Raw genomic sequence first — 22,694 nt, forward strand, 5'->3', positions numbered from 1 at the left:
TTTGGAAATTATTTTTTGACGGTTCTAAGTCTAACGAAGGAGCAGGAGCAGGATGCGTGTTAATAAGTCCAGAGGGAGATAAGACTATGCTAACTTTCAGACTCGAATTTGATTGCACCAATAATACAATAGAATACGAGGCTTTAGTCCAAGGATTGTACAAAGCAATTGGATTAGACGTCAAATATCTTCAAGTTTTCAGAGATTCTGAAATTGTAATCAGACAGGTACGTAATACTATACATTTTTTATCAGGTCATTTAAAACATTACCAATCTTTAGTTCAAGATCTGACTGAACACTTTATAGCATTTAATATTTCATCAATTCCTAGACTCCAGAATGCTAGTGCAGACCTCCTAGCTAATGTAGCTTCTAAGCTCATTCCTTTAGAAGATTTTAGACCTGATCAATTTTCAATTGAATTAATTTTTAGACCATCTATTCCTGATAACATTACCAATTGGAGGATTTTCAATGATGATCCTAATATCATGAGTTTCCTCACATTTGAGGGATCCTATACCAATCAAATAATTGACAAAGACCAACATGACCAACAATTGCAACATGATAACATTAACAATGCCATACCTAAGTCAGTAGTCAAGTTAGAAGATCTTTATGATTTGAAAGATCGGTTTAAAAGATATACCAACTCAAAACTCCAAAGTTCAACCTTGAATTATGAATTAGTAAATCTAGGAACTGATACCAAACCACAGAATATCAATCTAGGCCTTGGTCTAGCTCCTGAAGAAAAATTAGCATATATTCGTCTCTTGAGACAATACAAAAGTGTCTTTGCTTGGAATTACGATGAACTCAAAACGTATTGTTATAGACATTTTTGGGCACTGCAACCCCAATCATAAATGTCTATAAACCAAGGGCTCTTAAGTCCCTAAAAGTGTTGTTCCAACCCCTAAAAGAACAAGGTCAGCTGATTACATCATCTCCCAGAAGTTCTCCATGGAAAACTACTCAGAACTGGTCAAAATTGGACCATCTCACCTACTCCATGGTCAAAGTGTGTTGCATCCCACCTAAATGCACACAGGAGGTGTGATGCATACTGAAAAGCCCTTCTATGGGGTGCGATGGGTGAGCGTGGACAAATGGCAGGGTCAATCTGTGAGGTGGAAGATCATGGAATATTCCAGAAACTTCTCCTGTGACACTTGCCTCTCTGCATTCGCCCAGGGATGAGTAAGATATCATCAATCTCCAAGTGGAATCAAGAACTATCAGAGAGATGACACTAATCAAATCTCAAAAGCTGACTCACCCCCCTTGCAAAAATCTATATATGGATCCCTCATCCCAGAGATCCAGAGGCTGGAATTTTGTATCTTGTAAGGAAGTGTTGCTGGTTTCTTGGTGTAACATCATAGTGTTGGGTGATCTAAGCTTTTCATGAGGTGAAGAAGTGCTTTCTTACTGAGAGGATAACACTAGGTCAGAACAATTGGTTGTAATCCTCTTTGCTATTCTTGATTATTAATAAAGATATTCAAGTTTTCCTCCACATTCTTGTATGATTGATGATATATGCATTTGTGTGGTCAATATATATCTGGTCCTATATTTTTTATGATAGTAGATCTATGTTCTTGGATAGTGTTATGCTACTTTGATTCTACAAGTACTCTTTGAAGCTGGGTAGACGAGGAAGCGACTGGCAAAGATCTATCAGAAGGGAGAGGAATCAAGCAAGGAGCCAAGCACAAGATAGAGGTTGGTCTCCTTTGTTCCCCTCTTATCTACTTATCATAAAGGAAAATGAAAGTAGTTTTAGTTTGTTTGTTTATAAGGTAGCTACCAACCTTAGTGGGACTAGCAGCTCTGCATAGACACTAGATTTCCCGATAACAAAATGGTGACTCCGCTGGGGAGTGAATAGATTGTTTGTTTGTCTATATTTATTTTCTTTATAAACTTACAGACGGAGCCTGAAGTCAAGCCAGCTAGCCTTCGAACTGCATTTGCTATGCAAGTGCAAAGTAGATCAATGCTGCTTCAATCTATCTCCGGGTTTTGTTTATGAACTGAACAATCAATTTACAAGCTCTCTAATTGCCCTTGTGGTGGCTCTAGTAACCTCTTTAGATCTACCCCTGTGATTTATTTACTGATTACCACTTGCTCAGCCTAAATCCCTGAACTGAGCTGCAAACTGTGACCGGGAACCCAGTTGAAGTCTCGTCCCTAGACCATCACATTGTCTCTTCTTTGGAATCTGGATGCATCGCAGTTCCCGTGTGTAGTAGGTGCGTTGCATCTCACTTTCCCTGTGTTACAGGTGCGCTAATTAGACAAGACCTCTTCTGCTCTTAGATTTTGGTTTCTGTGTTCACTCTTTTCAGCTCTATTCAGGAGTTTTGCTATCTGTAGTCAGTATACTTCTGTTGGAACCCCCCTTCCTTACCATTATTCCGCCTCCATTGTGCAAAGAACTGTAATTTTTTTTATGTATTTTAAGCCATTTTCAGTTCTCTTTTACAAAGAAGTAGCGTAATTGAACTGTTGTTTCTTGATTTGGAAGTGTCGTAAGTGTTGTTTTCAGTCATAGAAGAGAATTTGATTGTTCTTGATAGTCGATTACACTGTTACTCTTGTATTTGATTTGAATTAGTAGTTTCTCAAGTGTCAAAAGCAAGTTTTCAATTCCAATTAACAAAGTGTCGTCATTGTCTTCATTTTGTCTTGAAAAGAAACTTGTTAGTAATGTCGCTTTGAAGAATAATTCAGATTTGCGCTTAGCTTTATTTTTATCATTCACACATTAATAAGGCTGAAAACAAATACATGCATGTGCATTTGCATTTAGACTATTTGTTGGTTTGATTTAGGACAATGCATATAGTGTGTGCTCTCTGCTCTATGTTGAAAGAATATCATCTCTCTTTCCTTAGTAGCTAGAATTTTCATTGCAAAAAGAAGATTAAACGATTGTTTATCATCTTAGATCGCATTTTAGGAAATTGTATATCTACATCACGCGGTGAACCTGAAAGGCAAATTTCTTAAGCAAGATCAACTGTAAAATAAATTTAATGAATCTAAAAACACTTTGGAATCTAACGCACAACATTTAGAAGTCTAGGCTAGAGACGTATTCTGGCGTCGTAAAGCCTGGTAACTGTTGTTTTCATTGTTGGTTGGGTGATTCCTCCACTTTGAGACGATAAGTGCCAGTACGGACTTGTGCTCCCACGTACCGTTGAGTAAATATTGGGAGATCACAATAGGCTTTATCCTTTATCCATAGGAAGCCATGTCTGTCGCCCTATTGATCACAATGCACTAAACACAGCATTCGGGAAGATTGACTGCCGTACCATAAAAAGTATTCTGCAGTTTTGTGATTGGTTTGGTAATCCCTCTGTCTAGATTTCTAGAGTAGTCTCTTTCCTTCCTTTTTAGACTCCTTAAAAGAAAAGGTCCATCTGAGCACTTGTCACTTCAAGCTCATTAAAAATCGAAGGCGACTAGAGTCATCTTTTGTTTTTTCTCGACTCTTAAAAATTGAAAAAACAAGTTGTGTCAAAGCATCTAAATTTTATTTTAATCGGAATAAACATCACCTTTCCTACGTTGGTCTTAGGTTGAGAAAAATGGAGTCCACCAACCAAGGATTTCCCCTTGGAGGAAATCCTAGTCCTTTCTCCTCTTGGGGAGATGTTGGTGCACCCCATATGGCCACATTGTCACTTCTAGGATTGACAATCAGCTTGCCCATATGGCTCTTCTCGACCTCTGTCGTTCAGAACACCGTGATTCTTGAACAATCAAGTCAGCAACTAAACGATACCAAAGTTACCCCCCAACCTTCTACTTCATCCAATTCTCCCTCTCCTCCTTCCTCTTCGCTTGATAAAGCTGGTGAAGCCAAAAATCAACTAACTGAGAAGAAGAAGGAGAAGAAGAAGAAACAGAAGAAGAAGAAGGAGCCAAAGGCAGAAAGGGGCAACCAGACATCGTCTGATGAAAATCCACACACTACATCATCCAGGCCTAAATCGCCATGTGTCATTTGCAAAGGAGACCACTATCATCGAGATTGTCCTCGCATCCCTCAGATCTTAAGGGACTGGTCTCCTCGTTTGCACAATCTGGTGTCATCAACCTCTGATGATCATGTTGAAAATACATCGTCAACTAGTGAAATTGAAGCCCCTAGACAAAAAAGAAAATGTAAGTTTCCTTGTAAACTGTGTGAAGGCGATCACGTCATCCACCGTTGTCCCTTCTTAGACGAGGCTAAAATAGTTTTGGACGACCATCCAGTTTCATCGTTACGGCTTCCTCCTGCATATAAGAAGCTCTTTCCGAGTCCATCACTATTTGAAAATCCGGCCGACATGCTCTTGTGGTCGGCTGAAGCGTCTATCATTGAAGATAAACCATCTGAATCCACACCAGACGAAAGTCAAAAGGTCGAGGCAGCAGTTGACCCGGTCTTGCCTTCAGAGGATCCATCTTCAGATGATACAATCACTGGAGAGAACAAGAACGACACCGTCCAAATTTTCTTCGTAAGCACAGACTCCGATGAACATAGGGGCAATCTACCCGTTCCTTTACCGCAGGAAGGAAGTTTGTCAGAGTCGTATCTGGTCGTCTATTCGGTGCCACCTCCAAGCAACCTAGTCATTTCCTTCGATTGGAATCTGCTAGGCAGACCCCGTTTATCGGCTAGTGTACCATTTCGAATCATTGCTCAAATATATAGAATGGTCATGGCCGGTACCATCATAGATGAAGGGGCTTCTGTGAGTATCCTTTCCTCAACTGCTTGGAAATCGCTTGTTTCGCCATCACTTTTGCTTGAAATGAGAAATCTAACAGGCTTTGACAAAGGAACCAATCGACTGTTAGGGATCCTTCCCAATGTGTCGATAACATTGAGAAGGAAAACCGTTCACATGAACGTAATGGTAGTCCAAGGACCCCTAGATTATAATCTACTCCTTGGACACGACTATATTTATTGCATGGGAGCCATTGTCTCCTCACTCTTTAGAGTAATGTGTTTTCCGCATGAAGGAAGAGTGGTCAAGCTCGTAGACCAGCTTTCATTCCCTGGTTCACACATAGAAAATAGTCAAATACCATCCCTGAATGGTCTTTTCATGCAAGGAATGTCTCATCAATCCCCAGTCTATCCTCCAGATGAGCGCGAGTGATTTGGAGGACATGACTAAAACCCAGGGGGCATGCACCCTGGCCTGTTTCGACAGGAAAACCTTGGGTATAGAGTAGGTTTCTGCGAAGGATACATGACTAGTTTATGAAATTAGACTGGAATAAGATTCCTTCGTCAAAGTTATGTGAGTGGAGCCATTTGTGCCACTCACCTTTGTTTATTTCGGTAGACATCGCCGAGGAAGTGTTTTGCCTGAAGTATGGATGGAACAATCTTTGGTAACCTGGAAATTTTTCGCTATACATGGGGGCATGCAAACCTTTTAGCGTGCAAGCGAAGAGTGACCATTCAATTTTTAAATTTGTAGGTCCTCTAACCCTTTAAACTCGTAGGATTGGTCGTTTCCTTACTTGCACAAAGAAAGGATGCGAGGCAAAGATTTGAAAAAATGCCATTCTAAATGAGACATCCTTATTATACGATTGGATCGAGCAATTTTAACGTGGAATTCGAGCTCGTTAAAAAATAAACATAAGAAATAAGCAAATGTTCCCCCAGATTTTAAGCTCATTAAAAAATGAACCAATTTCTGGTAAATAAACATCGTGAATGCATTATCATCATCCTTTTAAGCCTTAGTCGTGTTCTCATCATCACCTTCACTCTGTATTGGCCAATCATTCACCTCCATTTGATTGTTTACCCTTTTTGAGGAACCGCTGCGAAGATTGATCCTATTAGCCATCCTTGTGACACTGCCATGATTGGAAAATTCCAAACCTTACCTGGAATTAGCTGCTACCCAAATTTATCACTCGTTCCTCAAAAGATGAGTCTCCTTTAAGCTCTTTTCAACTGACTCGTAAAATATGAAAAGATTGCCGAGCGATTGGCCTCTCCAGCTCGTTAAAGTGACCGGAAGTGCTATCCCTCCTTTAGATTTTAATCTTTTTGGACTTGAGGGATTATTACACAAAAATATCGAGCGCTTGTTTTGTTCGGCTCGTTAAAAGTACCGAAAATTCATCCCTTTCGTATTGTTTTATACTGTTTTAGACTCAAGGGATTATATGACGAAAAATGATTATGGGAGTTTTCTTTACGTCCCTTTTCAGACTCTCTAAAATTGAAAAGGACTGAGTTATCTTTGTTGTTAAACTCATTAAAACTGAATAGTGACAATCTTGTCCATACAGACAAGAACGAGTTTCACTATCGCTAGGCTCGTTAAAACATAGCGATGGGTTTGCCCGAAGGGCAGATTATAGAAAACGCATATGTTATCCTCCTCAAGCTTAACAAAAATAAAGAGGTTCTGGTCAGCAATGACTAGGGAAAAATTGGGAAGAAAAATTGAAGAAACTTTATTGGTAGCAAGTCACTCTTGAACATGACACTTTCACTCCACATCCGAGTCAGGTTGGGTTGTTCCGTTCACTGGTCATATCACCATTGATCCATCACACCATCCATATTTGGGGTTAACGCTACCAATCCATCATGTCAGTGTCGCCGATATGTTCAAGAGAAGTCGCTCAGAGAATTCACCTGTGTCTCCTCCACTGCAATACATTTACGCTCCATTCTTTCATGACCGCCACCCTGAACCTTATGTCATCAGATCGTTTTCACCTCCATTAAAATCATTTGCTCCGTTCCATGTCATTGATGTGGGATTCACTAAAGCCCTCCTATGACGGATCTCTTCTTGTTGACATCAGCTCATTATCCAGGAAGTCAATCTAGGAACAACCCTTTCAGTACTTTGAAGCTTGCATGCCTTAATGGCAAGTTTCTCACTTCTGGTGACAGGTTTACATCAATGGCCTTCGACCGAAAGATTTTGCGTGATGTTCAATGCCAAGTCCCTTATTCACACCACGTGAATTGTACTGTAGTACCTTGAGGGTCATCATCATTATCGGTGATTCCTCTCGCGCCTATTAACAACTTACATCATTGGTTGGTAATCAGGCAATGTCTTTCCATGTTCGACTCCAAAACATCTCTCACATGGATCGACTTGTACTTTGAGTGAAGATCAAATGAGATTGAAGACCCCGGATCTAGTTTCATCCGTCCAGGCTGCGATATATATTCAGGAAAATAAAGACATAAAATGTACATCATTGCTACACAGATAATCATCCAATCCAAGGGATGATGGCTCTACCAGAATCATCAGTCTGCACACAAACGATTGTCTATCTTATGTACATGAAAATGAATTTAGAAAGCTGAGCATGGGAATGCCCGCCTCAACTAGATCATGAAAATGTTATGAAGATAATGTGTTGTATTGTATCTTATTACAGGTCACCTTCCAGCTTGAAAAAACTCCGGATCCTCATGATAAAGCATTTCACCCTACATCAAAAAAGATTAACGACCTCATGCTTTAGGGGGCAACTGTTATAGAAATTTTTGGGCACTGCAACCCCAATCATAAATGTCCATAAACCAAGGGCTCTTAAGTCCCTAAAAGTGTTGTTCCAACCCCTAAAATAACAAGGTTAGCTGATTACATCATCTCCCAGAAGTTCTCCATGGAAAACTACTCAGAACTGGTCAAGATTAGACCATCTCACCTGCTCCACGGTCAAAGTGCGCTTCATCCCACCTAAATGCACACAGGAGGTGTGACGCATACTAAAAAGCCCTTCTATGGGGTACGATGGGCGAGAGTGGACAAATGGCAGGGTCAATCTATGAGTTGGAAGATCATGGAATCTTCCAGAAACTTCTCCTGTGACACTTGCCTCTCTGCATTCGCCCAGGGATGAGTAAGAGATCATCAATCTCCAAGTGGAATCAACAACTATCAGAGAGAGGACACTAATCAAATCTCAAAAGTTGACTCACCCCCCTTGCAAAAATCTATATATGGATCCCTCATCCCAGAGATCCAGAGGCTAGAATTTTGTATCTTGTAAGGAAGTGCTGTTGGTTTCTTGGTGTAACATCATAGTGTTGGGTGATCTAAGTTTTTCATGAGGTGAAGAAGGGCTTTCTTACTGAGAGGATGACGCTGGGTCAGAACAATTGGTTGTAATCCTCTTTGCTATTCTTGATTCTTAATAAAGCTATTCAAGTTTTCCTCCACATTCTTGTATGATTGATGATATATGCATTTGTGTGGTCAATATATATCTGGTCCTATATTGTTTATGATAGTAGATCTATGTTCTTGGATAGTGTTATGTTGCTTTGATTCTACAGGTGCTCTTTGAAGCTGGGTAGACGAGGAAGTGAGTGGCAAAGATCTATCAGAAGGGAGAGGAATCAAGCAAGGAGCCAAGCGCAAGACAGAGGTTGGTCTCCTTTGTTCCCCTCTTATCTACTTCTCATAAAGGAAAACGAAAGTAGTTTTAGTTTGTTTGTTTCTAAGGTAGCTACTAGCCTTAGTGGGACTAGCAGCTCTGCATAGACACTAGATTTCCCGATAACATGTATGACACATCTATCATCCAACATACTATTCTAATCATAGACAATGAAAACCCTGTCCAAAAAAAGTTGAGAAAAATCCATCCCAATCTAGAAAACCAGATCAAATCTGAACTCAATATGTTATTGAAAGCCAAGATAATTTTTCCCGTTCGACATTCCAAATGGGTTTCCAATATGGTCCCTGTTAGAAAGAAAAATGGAGACATTAGAATTTTCATTGACTTTCGAAATCTTAACAAAGCCTGCCAAAAGGATAATTTCCCTTTGCCTCCCATGGAACAAATACTGCAGGCAGTCGTGGGCTCAGAATTGATGTCCTTCTTGGATGGATTCTCAAGATACAATCAAGTGTTGGTACATCCCGATGATCAATTAAAAAACACATTCAAAACTAAATGGGGCACATACGCATATCAAAAGATGCCATTTGGTCTAATTAATGCTGGTGCCACATTTCAGAGAGCCGTGGACATCGCATTCAAAGGGTTAATTAATAAATTAGTGGCAATCTATTTGGATGATATAACTGTATATTCCAAGAAACGAAACAATCATCTTAGAGATTTAAAAAAAATCTTCCAACGTTGTCAAAGGTATGGAATTTCACTTAACCCAAAAAAATATTTTTTCGCATTAAGTGAAAGAAAGCTTCTCAAATTCATAGTGTAAAAATCTAGAATTCACATTGATCCTAACAGAATCAAAGAGATTTCTGCAGTACCCCTACCTCACAACAAGAAAGCCATGTAATCTTTTCTTGGCCAGATTAATTTTGTAAAGAGATTTGTTCCATATTTTTCAAGAATCATGTCTCCTTTACAAGCAATGATTAAAAACAACTCAAACTTTAAATGGGGCCAAGATGAACATGATGCATTCAATCTGATCAAACAAGCAATCATTAATGCTCCATCTTTGGCAACTCCAAATTTTTCCGATCCTTTTATTTTATATACATTTTCCTCTGATAGGTCATATGCTGCGATACTCACTCAAGTAAATCAAGAAAAGGTAGAATCCCCAATTGCTTTTTTTAGTTCCAATTTACAAGGGGTTGAGTAGAATTATTCAGATGTGGAGAAACAAGCTTATGCTATTTTCAAAGCAATTAAATATTTCAAACCTTTTCTACTCAAAACACATACAAAAATCATAGTACCATTTCCAGCGGTAAGAAATCTTCTAATACAGAAGGATGTGGGAGAGAAAAGAGCCAATTGGGTTACTGCCTTATAGGAATATGACGTAGAAATCAAACTAGCAAGTATTGTAAAAGGTTAAGGCTTTTGCAAAATGCTGGCCAAAGCATCGCTAATGTCCGAAATTCCATCTGCAGAGATACAAATGTACGAGGTAAGCCTAAACGATGTTGAGTCATTATACGCTGATATCATTTATTATCTAAAGAATGGATACACTCCTTCAAACCTTGATCATACAAAGAAAAGAGCTTTAAGGTTGAAAGCCAAACAATATCAGCTCGTGAATGATGTTCTTTTTAGAATAAATTATGATTATGTTCTCCTTAGATGTCTTGAAAAATCTGAAGCTGAAAAAGTCTTGCAGGAACTCCACGATGGGCCAGCAGGCGAACACTACGCTGGAGACACCACTACTCATGAAATCTTACGTGTAGGTTACTACTGGCCCACACTATTCAAAGATTCACATAACTACGTAAAGAAATGTCAAGTCTGTCAAACCGCTAATGGGAGACAAAAGAAACCATCCTTGCCACTGCAACCAGTTAACATTGAGAAACCTTTTGATCAGTGGGATTGGACATAATAGGTGAGATCATTCCTCACTCTTCTAAGAAGCATAGATATATTCTTACAACAACAGATTACTTTACTAAATGGGTAGAAGTTGTTCCACTCAAGACGACTAATGCTGGAAATATCATTGAGTTCATAGATCAGTTCATAATCACCAGGTTTGGGTTGCCTTTTGCTTTAATGTTTGATAATGCATCATATTTTTCTGTTAATGCAATGACTGAATTTGCACTCAAAAGAGGTTTCAAACTCAAATACTCTGCCAATTATTATCCACAAGGGAATGGGTTAGTTGAATCTACAAATAAGAATTTAATCAGAATCATTAAGTGAACCATTTGACCAAAATCAAAAAAACTGGCATAAGTCTTTAATATACGCTTTATGGGCAGATCAAATAATGCAGAAAGCCTCCATCGACACTTCTCCCTTTAATTTAGTTTATGGGAAAGAAGTGGTTCTTCCAACTCATTTGGCAATTCCCTCTTTAGCCTTGGTTCAATATATTGATGAAGCACCAACTTCTTTCTTACAACTAAGGAAACAAGAAATAATCAAGTTAGAAGAACAATGAGAACAGGCCAAGATAACTCACACACATCATCAAGCCTTAGTAAAAGCCTCTTTTGATTCCAACATGATATCCAAAAAAGATTTTCAGATGGGAGATCTAGTTTTAAAATGGGACAAGGCTCATGAGGAAAGAGTGAAGCATACAAAATTTCAACGAATGTGGCTTGGCCCTTTTCAAATCATAGAAGTCATAGGTCCATCTACATTTATGTTATAGGATTTAACAGGAAAAAGAGATTCTTTACCTGTTAACGGTCAGATTCTCAAAAAATATTTTCCATAGGAGATCATTCTTCTATTTTGTAGAATAGTTGTTTTAGTTTCATAATAAAACCAGTTGTAAATGGTTACATTTAGGATTCATGAAAAAGACATAAATTCTCTTTTAGATTTTGTTTTTACTTGTATAGATAAAATTCTTTTTAGAAAATTGATCGTTATTATTGAAAGATACAATTAAAAGTTCTAGGCCTAGAAATGATGCTAGTTTCAACTGTATAAATTTTGATAAAAAATGACTTTTAGTAAAGAAATTGTTTTGCATCAGTCTAATGAAAGGTATCAATAATAAAACGAAGATTCTCTGTAGAAAATCACTTTCAAAAAAACTCTATTATTGTCGTTCAGAGCCATCTTAATGAAACAATGACTTCCTCCCCACCTAGGAAGCTACAACATTCAGGGAACGATCCAATGATACACTTTAAACTTAAAGAGTAAGAGGTCTCATCATGAGCCGACTTATCATGATCATAGATATTATAGCTTGCTGACATTGCCAATACTGCATACCACAACAAGGCAATGACTCAATATTATTGCAATCAAAAGACAAGGGGTCTCATCACGAGCCAGCTTGTTCAGCAAAGCTATAAATCAGTGAATGACCGTGTCACAAATTGGCTATCAAACCAAGACATTTTTCTTTAAGGATAAAAATAAAATGAAAATGATAAGTGTGGATATGGATTTCTCTTTGAAAATTGTAAATTTCTCTAAGTAGGATACAGGATCATTGCTGGGTAACAAGTAACCCTGTCGAGGCTATAAACGCCTGCTGGCAGCAGAGGCTCTACCTATGACAAATGAGCATATTCAAAACTGATTTACAGAGAAGGCTTTGTTTTTATCTTTATAAACTAAGTAATAACTGATGTAGATACAAGGACTAGCTTGAGGGAGTAAATAATCAAAGTTGAAAATAGAAGAAACAAAATATCATTGATAGGTAAAAGCATAATGTACTTTGTCTTTCTATAGTAAATTTTAATTTCCTAGAAAATTTTATGTTTTGGAAGTTAGAAAATTCAAAAGAAAAACAGAGATAACTGGTTCTTCCAAGTGAATCACCAATTGTTGTGGCCAGCAACAACCCCCCTTCTTATTTGGTGTTATTACTAATACTAAATAAGTGGGGACCCTTAGTCAAAAATTTAAAAAATCAACTAGTGCTTATATTTCCTTTTTCAATAAAACTTACCATCTTAAACTTAGGAGAAAACCCTTAAAAAATAAAAAAGCCTAAGTTTTATGATAAAGTAGGATTATTCCTTAGGAAATATCGCATCGCAAAAGGATCATGAATACCCCCTTGCAAACCGAATTCTAAAATTGCGAAATTGCGATACGGGACTACGGACATATATCGCATCGCATGCATCAAACACCGTTTACATTGAAAAACTTTAAACTGCCGATATGCGATGGCGCATATCGCAAATCGTAGGAAACAGATTAACGAAAATTGTCATATGCCACGCTCCCACAATATCGTGATATTGTGATATTACGATAGAGCAATTCTGTGATATTACGATAAAAGAGGCAATGCGATAGCACGATTATGCAATAATGCGATGTTACAATCTGCGATATAGCAAGCAAGTGATGTCATGATTCTGCGATATTGCGATCTGCAATATTGCGAAGCAAATCGCAAAATCGCTTCATCACAGATCCTATGGGCTCGTGATTCGAAAAAGTATTTTCCATAAACCAAGACCTGGTTATGCGCTTTAATGCCAATTAATGAGTTAGTTGCCAGTAATTAATGGAATAGGGTTTCGTGCTTATCAAAAAATCATTTCACGTAAGGTGGTGTATTTTATATGCCTTCGGCATTTAAAACTTTCCTGTCACCTTTCCTTATCATTATTCTCACTTCACTTGTAAATTGTAGGAACGAAGAATAGAGAACGATACAAAGTAGTACGCATGATACTATGGGAAAGAAAGGCAAAGCCCCGAGCTCTGAAGAGAAGGAAATGGCGCCCTTGTATACAGACACCGCCTACAACCGAGATGCTGGTATTGCTACCTGGGAAGGCATGTACAATCTACTTGAGGAAGAGAATCCTAGAGTAATGGAGGTCAAGGCTACTGCAGGCTCACAAAGTTCCTCTGAAGCATCCCTTACAAAGCTAGCTTGTTCGTTCTTACACCGAATAGCGGTGAGGCCTAAAATTCTTCCATATATGGACATGGTTAAATGGATACTGGACAACGTGGATATCGGAAACAAACAATTTAAGACTCAGGGTCAAAGAACTAATGAAATCATTATTTTTACAAACTTTGAGCTTTATATCCGCTAAAAGGAAAAGCGTAAAAGGCAAAAGACACACCAAGGAAGCCCAGATCAAGAAACAGAGGCAGTTTCCGATGCACGATTAGCGCCTAGCACTAATCGCGCATCACTGAGCAAAATTTCTTGAAAAGGAAAGCTCATAATTGCTCAGTCACCTGTAAGCCCAAAAATTTGTAAGAAAGCAACGATAGAGGTGAGAAGTAAAAATTGAATTCTAAACCAGTGATATTTGTCAGAAATATCTTCAAAATGTTATCTACCAAAGACACAGAAACTACAGGCAGACTGGAAACAGAAGGCTCAACAAAAGGCAGAATCAATCCAAAGGTTAACCAAGTTAAATTGCGATTCTTACTGGATGTACTTGGTAAAACCACACAGCCAGTGCATGACTCTCAAGTGTATCATCAATTCTGCTGAGAAGATGGCGCCAACTCTTACTGATTCTGTTTTCTCAGCACAACTAAAATTGGAAGTCAGCTAGCCAACTCTTCTCAAACAGGTGCTAAACGCGTGTGATTTCAAGGATCAGATACACAATTTGTTAGTAATTTTAGTATTTTTAGTTTTAATTTTTTTTTTTTTTTGCTCAAATTAAGGACGGTCATTTAAACCGCATCCTACATTTTTGTAATAATTTATTTTTAGATTTAGTTAGTAGTATTTAAACCATTCTCATGCATTTAGAGAAGGGTCCTAAAATTTGTCAAAAACTCATCCCCAGAACATGCACTTTTGTACCCTCTGTGGAGGTTTTGATGAATGAATGGAACAGGATTTATCAATATCTGTATTTAATATCTGCTACTGATGTTGCATTTCTGTACTCTTAGTGGATGTTGGATTATGAAGAGATAAATCATTATCACTTGAAGCTCATGAGTACGACTAGTTATAAATGGTACTTCTATCTCTTAACTATTTCCGCCTTTTGTGTTAAAAGTGATATTCAAGTTCATTTGTTTATATATTGATGTGTGAATGCTTGAGTTATCATTTGGCACTTTTTTACGGTGATATCTATTTATTTATGCTTAATGTATGAATAGCTTATTATGCGATATGCCTTTCACAACTGTTTCATCTAACTTTTTATACGAAGTGGTTCATCTTTATTGAATTCTTTTCTCATAGCAGTTGAATGATATTTATTACCAATTGTTATTTGAAATCATTTTAGATCGCATAACAGAAGGATTACACCCCGGGTTAGTGTAGATTTAGATATTTCTACTTATTAGAATAAAATTTGCATGTTATTAGATTAGAGTGAGAATTAAAGTATTCCATTTAGAAACTGTTAGAAAGAGAAATATAAATCCTTCACACACACACACATAAATTGGGAAATTGGTCCCATATCCCTAGTCGGACCCACTATACCAAACGGAAAAGGAGCTACTAACCAAGGTTTGGACCAGGTGGGTATCCCCCTTGCTGTAGTCCCGATTTTTGGGGCTTCAACAGGTTCTCCAACCCTATCCCTGTCGTCGAATTCCCTTAGAGCTTTCGACGACCACACTTTCCCAAAAGGTTACCTTGCTGACTACCCCATCACTCTAAGTGGGAAAACAGTAACGGTGGATATCGAAGTCATGGATCATAAACTCAACTATAATCTGCTTTTGGGCTACACTTGGACTTATGCCATGAAGGCCATTGTGTCTTTGGTCTTCTGTATCATCCTATTTCCCTTATATGGAAAGATAGTCACAGTAGACCAGCTGTACTTTTGCACCCCAGATTACTCCTCGTTACCTAGCAGCTCTATACCCTTGGTGGGTGGTGTACTTGACTCTTACGTCAGTATCAATACCGGTCTACTGAAGGGCTCTTCCCTGATGGGTTGTTTCCCTCTTCCACTGCTCGCAGTTCCATAGAAGGTCTTTATGGTTTCATTAATTCCTCACAAACCGATCGATCCTTGGATCCTCCCGACCCCTTCAGACATTGACATTTATGGAGAACAAATGCCACTGTCACCACCTAGATTATCCTACCAAGCCATTCAATATACATTCGAATCTCCGGTCACTTTGGTTATGGCCAATGGTCCCCCTTCACCACCCGTAACTATCCTTCTTTCGATCCACTTAATCAAGTCCTACCTATGGATGAAGCTATTAGAGAAATCATGAGTTTAGAAGAGCAACCTTGTGAGGACTCACACCATCGTGTTTCGATATCTGATTCGGACATGATGCCTCTTCAAATCCTATCATTTGACGCATATAAAATCATTTCCTCACCCTGTACGACTATCCAAACTTTGGACTTGGAGGGAAACATGGGACATCTTTCAAAGACATTTCTCATCGATATTTGATTCAAGACGGGCATCGTGGAAAACAAACAGATTGGAGCCAATCACAATCCTAAGGAAATTGTGAGCTTCACTTGCCCTTTTAAGGATTTCCGCGACGTTTTCCCTTGGCCTTATGAGGAAATTCATGGCATAGACCCTTCTATTGTCAAGCATGAGATTAAGAAAAGTTTAGAATTCTTTTTATGGTATTTTTCTTGCTCGTTAATCCGAAAAACCTTGAGTCTCCTTCTTTGGGCTCGTTAAACTACTAAAAAGAAGAAATGCATGCTTTCTTTTATGGGATATTTTCTCGCTCTTAAACTGAAAAATCCCCGAGTTTGTCATCGTTGGGCTCGCTAAACACATACGATGATGGTCTAAGAAACTCTTTTTCACTCTTTTTATAGCTCATTAAATTGAAAAGGACCATTAGAGCATTCTTTTTAGGCTCTTTTTTCTCGCTCATAAAACTGAAAAAATCTCAAGTTTTTTCTTTAGGCTCTTTAAACAGTTCTAAAGTGACCCGAGCATTCTTTTAGGTACTTTTCTTGCTCGTTAAACTGAAAAATCCCAAGTTTTTGTCACCGGACTCGTTAAAAAATCTACGGCAACAACAAGAGCACTCACTTTTTTGGGACCATTTCTCGCTCTTCAATTGAAAAAATCCCTGAGTTTTTCCCCTTCTTCAGGCTTATCAAATCAACGAAGAAGGAATGAGTAGTTCTTTTACCTCGTTTTGCTTGCTCAATAAACTGAAAAACATACCTTGAGTTTTCTTCATTTTACTCGTTAAAATTTGATGAAGAGATTGAGTTTGTCATCACGTGAATCATTAAAAATTCATGACGAAAAATGAGTTCAGTCCATCTCCTCATACTCGTAACAAAATGAGGTCAACATATATTGAACATAGGTTTCTCTCTATCTGGATTCAATAGATTAACTCACGGAAAAGTAACTGATTCGGGTATACTATTAACCTTTTGTTGCGCCCAGTTAACAACTATGACAAAGGGACCACCATGGAGTCGTTCTTTACAATCTTTTTGGACTCTCTAAATATGAAAAGACCATCAAGTTGTCTCGTCTGGACTCATTAAATTAAACAGACAAGATATAGAGTCGCTCTTTTTATGATCCTTTTCAGACTCTCAAAACATGAGAAGATCGACAAGTTTTCCTGTCTGGACTCATTAAAATAATCAGATAGGGTATAGAGTCACTCTTTTAGCATTCCTTTTTAGACTCTTAAAATATGAAAATATTGATGAGTTTACCCATCTGAACTCACTAAACTAATCAGACGTGGAAAGTAGACAATACAACTGCATTCAGTATTAGAAAGTGTGGTTTGGCAGCAGTCATTCCCTTGAACATGACACTCCCTCTGATAAACCTTCCTTGTGATGGCCTCTCAATATGAATCCTACCATCTTATGAGTTTAGCCTAAATACCCTGGTGTTCTTTCATCTCCATATCCTAACACTCATTGGTGTTCATGAGTCTAGTGTTGCATGGTTAAAACTGTTGTCATGCCTTCTATTGTTCAAGGGTTAAAATTTTGTTTCCTCCCTCAACCCATCAAGCATATACTTTCATCACGCCCTCTATCATTTAGACCCAATGCTCAAAGATTCCTCAAAAAAAAATCATTCTTGTCCCGTTTTCGTGTCAATTGATGTAGGACACATTATTGCCTACCTTTCAACAGGTATCTTCCTATCAACTTCAACACTATCTAGGAAGACAACCCAGAAACACATTCAGTATCTTGGTACTTGCAGACGTTAGTGGCAAGTCACCTTGTGTTTGATCACAGGTTCTCATCATTGGCTCCTGGTTAAGAAATTCTATGGGTGTTCAACGACAAAACATCTTTCACACTTGTTAGATTGTACTGTGCATCTTGGAGACCATCACCATTATTGGTGGCCTTCCTCACATCTATTAACGATCTCATTATTGGCTGGTAATCAGATGATTTCATGCATGTTCGACATCAATGCATATATTCACATGCATTGATCTATGCTATTTGGTGAAGCAGAAATCAAGACCTTGGGTAGAGGCTTGCATCATTCAGCCTTGTTTCCTCTCCCAAGCTGTGTATATTGCTTTTTGGAGACAGCTCATTAGAATGATCCTATTATGACACCAAATCCACATTGTGCTTATCGGCGGCCAACATCGTCATATCTCTTTGATGAGAAAATCACTCTGACATAGCTACCGAGCATGGGAATGCCCAACTCATGACATGATTTTAGTTACATATATATGTGTGTGTGTTGTATCATGTTTCCCGTACCACCCGAAGCTCCGATCCTCTCTCTCTTTTTGTCGAAGAAGGAAAATTACAGTTAATTAAAGTATTTCTACCATCGTCGCAGCCTCTGATCTCACACTTTAGGGGGGCATCTGTTATACAGTAAAATGACCCCCTCATCATCTCAGAGGGGAAAGAGATGATAGTTGAAGCAAAGACCAAGATCACATGCCTTGTTTCCACACTAACACTGGCTATACATTGACAACCTGCTTTATAAAGCTTGTCTGTAAGCCTAAGGGTGCGTTAGTGACCTTACTAACTCTAGTTGTTAGTTTGGGAACAACGTTAGTGGATCCTAATGAAGTTCTAAGGGTCAAAGGAGCGAATTGACTCATAAATATCTAGATATTTGCTCCTAAATCTACTCAAGAAAAGCAAGGAGACATCTCAAGTTTGACCTATTTGGAGGATTTCTAATCCTAATGAAGGAGGCAAATGGGAAAGCACTGAAAAGCATGGCAACTTCATTGCTTTTACCCTAAGGAACTCATGGAGGAACTTGGCAAACCTAACTCAATTGCTACATAAGCAAAGCTAGGGCTATGGTGATAGAGGTCAGATCATTTGAAAGGATAACATGCTTGGTTGTTGAGAATTGTCTCAAATCATAAGAAGTTGGTAAGAAGAGAGAGAGAGAGAGAAGCTGGAGGGGTAAGGGAATGTTGATGTAACAGATGGTTGTAATCACTCTTCTGACATTAATATAGAACTGCAGTTGTATTATCTACTCCGTGGTGTTGGTACTATCATTCATTCATTTGTTTGCCCAATACCTTTTAGCATGAGTAGCTTAGTTATGTGTAACTAGATGTTCTTTTGTGTATTCATGTATTAGTTATCAGAGTTGTATGATGTGATTATGCTTATCTCTTTTATATGTAGTACTTGATCTGGAGTCGGCTCAGGGGACTTCCACCTAGCTTCATTGTGCTCTCCAGCAAATATACACATAGGCTTGAGGTAATCTATTTGTCCTACTTTGATAGTTAGTTATTGTTTATGAATATGCATGTAACTTTGTGACGGTTGCAGATAATCTTACATTCTGCCAAAGGTCCTAAGAAGACCTTTGAGGGTATCTCCATTCTCCATACACCGTGCATTTTATCCTATAGCATAGAGCATAATAAAGAAGTTCTTAGCTAGAATATCATAAAATCCATGGTAATTGGACTCTGAGAGTAAATTGCAATACACATTGAAAGGGAAAGGTTGTAGTTGAGTCCAATTCCATTCTAGGCATAGGAACACATTTCTTGCGCAAATCCCATGAAGCTTGTATGCAAACATGAAAAATCAATTTTTCCCACTTTCAAAATCCTTCTTCACCTTTGATACATTGGTCTGCAGCTGTTGATAAAATATATATTCCTAGTTGAAGATATTCCCTTCAGTCACAATCGGGTAGAGCATGTAGATCCAACCTTCCTCACAATACTCGGTGCTCTCCCATCCATACATCCTACAACACATTTCCATGAGGTACTGATATACCTTCCTTAGTGATCTTATCCTATAAATCCCTCTAGATTTTAGTGAAAATTGGCATGTTCATGCCACAATGATTTGATCACATCCTTGGTATTCAAGTGAGCACAAATTGCATAATACTTTGTATTGAGAAAAACTTCTAGCCTCGACAGTTTTTAGTACGTAAAGAGATCACGTGTCTTATTAGCCTATTTTTCTCCCTAGGGTTTGTGCTCTTGAGTCATTATGCTATTGACCTTTTGTTTGGACCTTGACCACTCTTTTTCCCAACCTTTCTCCCCAACTGCACGCAACCTGGCTTGTGAGTGTGTTTGGAACCTTCCAACCAAATGAAGGACACTTTGTCCATGCGGTTATGACCAATATTTCATAGTTTTGTTCATGTGGTTGGGGGACTTGTTCTAGAGACTTATGGTTCCTGGGAGATCAGTTCAACTCATGTTCTTATCTCACTTATTCGATCTGGATAAAACACATTATTGAGAATATTTTCTAACTTCTTTTGGAATAAGGAATTACTGAGAGGGAGTGTGAATCAATAATAGTGAGGTTCATAGAGCTTTAAGTACAGATATTTATTTCTTTTCACTACTCCCAATTTCTTGTGAGTACATTCATAATATAATATAGATAAATAAAGGATTATACATTCATATGTACACACAATCCATCAAACGAGCAACACACACATAATGACATAGGTATTTTTTACATGGAAACCTAGAGGGAGAAAACCATCAATATGTTTGTTGTTATGATGCAAATTAAACACCTAATTAATTACATCAATTTGTTTGTGAGAACCCACTGAGAGGAGGCACCAAACCCCTTCACATAGCAAGCTACAACTTGCAAAGAGGCATAAACCTCTTATTAATTTAGGCCACTACCTTCTCTAGTCACTGTTCTACTTCTCATACAATTTTTAAACTGAAAACAAAGACTAATACATATACACACAAATGTAAATATGATATACTGCAATACCAACTCCATTCCTTTAGCTCTACAGTTCTCCTTTGAATTGTGCTCTCTACTACTAAATCATCTCTGGTCTTGGCCTCTACTACACTGTCTCTCATTTAATACTTGGCCTAGTCACCCTTTCGTTCACACATACAAAGCGCTACGCTTTGCAACACAACAATTCTACATTCCCTCATTTTTCATAACTACACTCCATTGTTTTGTTCCTCTGTTGTGCTAGGAACGATGTTATCTCCGCAATCCTTCATGTTGTCTCTATTGTCTATGTACTTAGTAGTGTGTTTCAGCATGGCACTATCTGTTGTTGCTCCATCATAAATTCCAGGCCACTGCAACTATATTAAATAGAAGAATGAGCCATGTTTGGATTTTCCATATTGTGACTTGGGAATTTTGCACTGGACATGATGACACATTCATGGCTATGATATGGAGAGTTACCAACTCATACATCCTTCAAATAACGTCACTACAGAGTTGGATCCTTGAAGCTCTGATGCATGTAACTTTTCTTAAATACAATTTCACAAGAGTTATGGGCTACTGGGTTTCTAGGTACTAGCCCACCAAGGTGCACTATCCTTAGGCGCCTTTCCTTTTATTTTGGTCTGCGGTCCTTTAAATACTCCCCGCAATGGATTTTCTTTATTAATAGCCCAAAGGACCTTGGTCAGCAAAACACATCAAACCACAACAAACCTTAGACCTGAGTGCACCTTTTGTTATTTGGCAGAATTATCAACTTCCAACAATTTTTTTGTCTCCCGACACTATTTACCCAACACTCCATTGCAATTGCTTCTAGATTTTTGACTTCCGAGAAATTTCTATTATGGGTTTTGTCAATTATTGTCCCCCTCTAGCCTAGTTCCTTTCGATACCCTTTAATATTTTAAACAAAACTCTTGGGTTCCAGGCCTTTTGAGGTTTGGGGGTTCTGGACTTCCATCTACCCTGGCATACTGTAATCTTGTAATACCTTTTTAAATAAGCCTCCAGGGTTCTAGGCCTTTCGAGGTTCCTAGGTTCTGAGATTCCCACTACCCCAACTCACTATAATCCCATAACACTTTTAAATAAACCCCCGGGGTTTGAGGGTTTTGTGCTCTGCTACTAAAGGCTTAAGAGTCCTTACTTTGGTTGATCATAACTTTTGATCTAGAGGCCCAATTGCATAATTCCTCATACTGTTGGAGAGAAATTTCTAAGAACTTTCTAACTATGCCACTTTTAGGAAGAACTAAATTGATCTCTTGAGACATAACCTCCTGCAAAATCTAGGACTCCCTAAACATCATAGTCATCCTTTTTTGGCTTCTTCACTAGGCCTGCTACTATGATGATTCTCTATAGAATACTACAGAAACCATAGAATCCCCTTGAACAACATGATCATTAATGCCAACATCTGTTGCTTCTATCCTAAAAGATAGTCCAATTGAAATCATTGCCAACAAACCACGCATCCCCCACCATTCAGGAAATGCCAACTGTGCAACAACTTCTCTTCGTCCTAGGTGTCTACATTCATCCTCCTAAGAGTCTTCCTCTTCCTATTTATACTAGGTCATCCTAGAGGGTCAGTCTTGTCATAATTCTATAATCACAATCTTCAAGTTAGAATCTGTGAGCTAGAATCAGAGAGTCATATGTTGTTATTTTGATTTGGTTTCGAGAGATCCATGCTGCTTTGAGTTCGTATTCACTATAGTGGGGAGACTCTACCAAAATAAAGATAGGAGTGATGAAGATGAAGGTATATTGATGTATTTTTGATTATATGGTTAATGAAGATTCATGTTCCCTTCATATATACCAGCATTTGCATTGATTTATGTTCAAGTATTTCTTGATGTTTTGAGCTAATAGTATTCTGCGAAAGACTACTTGTCATATTTGTTTGTTCGTGCTTGTGTGTAGGCTTGGGATTGATAGTGGAAGAGAGAGATTGCTTGTTTGGAGTGAAAGGATTTTGCATCAGACCTAAAACCCTTCACCAACCTGCGAGGATGCAATGTACTTGCTCAAACCCTTTAACATTAAG

Source organism: Pinus tabuliformis, chromosome 4_2 (assembly GCF_031772625.1).
Source record: "Pinus tabuliformis cultivar Carrire ecotype Pingquan chromosome 4_2, CPIR1, whole genome shotgun sequence".
NCBI classification, from domain to species: domain Eukaryota; kingdom Viridiplantae; phylum Streptophyta; class Pinopsida; order Pinales; family Pinaceae; genus Pinus; species Pinus tabuliformis.